Here is a 3,377-nt window from a genome sequence, read left to right on the forward strand (position 1 = left end):
TTTTGAGACAGAGTCTTACTCTGTCACCCAGGCTGGAGTGCAGTGGCACGATCTTGGCTCACTGCAACCTTTGCCTCCCAGGTTAAGCGATTCTCCTGCCTCAGCCTCCTGAGTAACTGGGATTACAGGTGTGTGAACGGCTAATTTTTTGTGTGTGTTTTTAGTAGAGACGGGGTTTCAGCATGTTAGCCAGGATGGTCTCGATCTCCTGACCTCGTGTTCCGCCCACCTTGGCCTTCCAAAGTGCTGGGATTACAGGCGTGAGACACTGAGCCTGACCTGTATTTTCAGAGAGGAGAGCTTGCTGTTTATGTGGTGCAAGTGATAAGATAATGTCTCTTCAAGGCTTCCTATGGACTGCCTTTATTTTAGTAAACTCAAGACACCAGTTAACCTCAACAGAGTTTTGGCCTTTTTAGAATTTGTTGTGCATCTTATTGAAAGCCAGGTTTACATCACCTCACCCCATTATTTTTCTTTTTAGTTAAATGAATAAACTCACCATGCCAAGTAACCAGAATGGAGCAATTTGGTTGACCTTTAAGGCAGCAGGTTTGACTAGCTAGCCATTGTTACTGTCACATCTAATGCTAGGCACCAGAAACCATTTGAGCCAGGAGCGTGAATTAACAATTCCAGAGACACTTTCAACATACTTTAGACATTTTTTAATGTTTTATATGAACGTTTTACATTTGTGTGATTGCCTTAGATATTAACTTTTCCTAGTGCTGAAGGTTATCATACATTTTTTAAAACAGCAACATTCATAACTTATTTTATATATTGTTCCAAAGAAAAGAATCTGTTTTAATGGTTTCAAAATAACTGCACCTGAATTTGTTTATGTGCCTTAAGTTCTCTAGTGCTATTTGAACTTTGTGTTTCCATCTAAATGAAGCTTACCTTAGATAAGGTTCATATTTGCTTCCTGTAGAGTGAATAAACTTCCCCTTCTTAAATTGTGTGATAAGCACCAGCTTGTGGTTGCTTGGCAGAATGAGAATGTTAAGGGAGATTATTGGGTGTTTGGAATTTCATTAATTTCATTATGTTTTTTGTTTTTATTTTTTGATACCTAGGTGCTTTTTAAGATATCAGACATCTATCTTACATTGATTAAACCCATGTAAATTCATTTGCAGTATCTACATCGAATGTCAAAAAAGTGTATCTACTTATTTTTGTTCCATACTTAAGTACAATTTTTTCCCTCTCCAGGCTTTTTTATTTAACTTTCTTGAAAAAGCACTTATTCTCCCCTTCCCTATCACCCCTCCCCCTTGATTTCTTTATTTAAATTTTTATTGAGAGTTGTTGGAGTTCTAAGACAATACAATTTTAGAGTTGAACAAAAGTATAACCTGCTTTACAACTAGCATAGACCTAAGGTCATTTGCTTTCAATTAGAGGCTCCAGAGTCTTCTTAGAGGAAAGAATGCTTTGTATTTCATTGGTCTCAGTTAAGTTTAGCACGTGAATACTTACATGTTTTGTTTAAATATATTTCTTGCATAGTTTAATTTTTTTAAAGTTGTTGTAATCTAATAAAATGTCTTTTAACCATGATTACTTGACTATACGGTTGTATTAAATTTTGTTTACCAAAAATTTGTTGTTCTGTTTTATTTTAAATATATTTAAGGGGTTGTGCCAAATGGAGATGGGGAATACCGTATATGTTAATATGTATGTGTATTTACTGCTATGTCCATAAAATAACTGGAAGGATAAATAAAAACATTAGTGTGTAAGAGGAAATGGTGGCCGAAGGACAGATAAAAAGGAAACTTTACTGCATCCGCATATATATGTGTGTGTATGTATATATATACACACACATAGGAATTATAGATACATAGAAAATCAATTTTTTAGTCTGAAATACACAAAAGCATTACCTATTCAAATTTTTCTTTTTATTTATTTATTTATTTGAGACGGAGTCTCGCTGTCATCCAGGCTGGGGTGTAGTGGTGTAGCAGGATCTCGCCTCATGCAACATCCACCTGCCGGGTTCGAGCAGTTCTCCTGCCTCAGCCTCCCAAGTAGCTGGGATTATAGGCATGCACCACCACGCCCGGCTCATTTTTTTTTTTTTTTTTTTTAAGTAGAGACAGGGTTTCACCATATTGACCAGGCTGGTCTCAAACTCCTGACCTTGTGATCTGCCCACCTCAGCCTCCCAAAGTGCTGGGATTACAGGCATGAGCCACCGCTCCTGGCCCCAAAATTTTTAAAATTACCACAAGGTAACCCATAACATTTGCAACCTAATGTTCTTTTGATTTGGTTCTCACATTGAAGGTAAGGGACTTAATTTATTTCAAATAATTTTTTTAAAAAGCATAAAGTTTTTTTTTTTTTTTTTTTTTTTTTTGAGACAGGGTCTCGCTGTGTCATCCAGGGGCTGGAGTGCAGTGGCACCATCACTGCTAACTGCTCTTGGGCTCCTAGCTGGAATTACAGGTGTGTGCTACCATGCCTGGCTAATGATTTTTTGTAGAGACAAGGTCATCTTACCCAGGCTGGTCCCCAACTCCTGGCGTTAAGCGATGCTTCTGCCTCCCAAAGCACTGGGATTACAGACGTGAGACACCACATCCAGCCTGGGGTTATTATATACTGGAGAGGCAATGTCCGAATTTGCATTGGCAAAATTGTTTTTGAAATTATATAAAAATATTATAGAAGCACATATATGCTTAGATTTTATGCTGTTTTAGAGTTGTGCCATCAAAATAAAATGGCAATTAGGGGTTTTATTTTATTGTTATTTTTGAGACAAGGTCTCACTGTGTGACCCAGGCTGGAGTGCCGTGGTGCGATCATAGCTCACTGCAGCCTCGACTTGCCAGGCTCAAGCAATCCTCCCACCTCAGCCACACAAGTAGATGGGACTACAGGTGAGGATCACCACACCCGACCAATTTTTATTTATTTTTGTAGAGATGGGATCTCGCTCTGTTGTCCAGGCTGGTCTCAAACTCCAGGGCTCAAGTGATCTGCCCACTTCGGCCTACCAAAGTGCTGAGATTACAAGTGTGAGCCACTGTGCCCAGCCCCTCTTAGACTGCTTTTTAATGTTAAAGGTGTTTTCATTTTATTTAATTCCTCTGTGGTTATGTCTGTAAAATGCACGGGGTTCATCAGACCTGATTCCAACCAGCGCTCTGCTGTAGAGCCGTTTACCTCTCTCAGTCTTGCTCTCCTGGTTCTACGAAATGTAGCCACGTTTAGAGGCTTCTTGTAAGGAGATTATGCAATGTATACTGAAGGATGAACATAGTTCTCACAAACAAGAGCAACACATAACTTCATACAGCTGGCTCAGGACAAAAATGCAATGTGCAAAGCAGGGAAGAAATTGGAAGAAT

General features: G+C 38.9%; 1 protein-coding gene across 4 annotated transcripts in view; it reads left to right on the top strand.

Annotated features, from left to right (window-relative positions):
• Positions 1-1,611, top strand: part of KLHL24 (kelch like family member 24) — a 50,989-nt gene extending 49,378 nt beyond the window's left edge. For 3 of the 4 annotated variants that reach the window (XM_017538301.2, XM_017538300.2, XM_017538299.2), the window contains one exon: positions 1-1,567. This exon is cut by the window's left edge and continues 3,871 nt beyond it. The gene's annotated coding sequence lies outside the window, so the exon portion shown is untranslated. The other variant, XM_037741927.1, reaches the window with a different exon arrangement.
• The last annotated feature ends 1,766 nt before the right edge of the window (positions 1,612-3,377 follow it).

Source organism: Cebus imitator, unplaced genomic scaffold, assembly GCF_001604975.1.
Source record: "Cebus imitator isolate Cc_AM_T3 unplaced genomic scaffold, Cebus_imitator-1.0 Scaffold111, whole genome shotgun sequence".
In the NCBI taxonomy this organism is placed as follows: Eukaryota; Metazoa; Chordata; class Mammalia; order Primates; family Cebidae; genus Cebus; species Cebus imitator.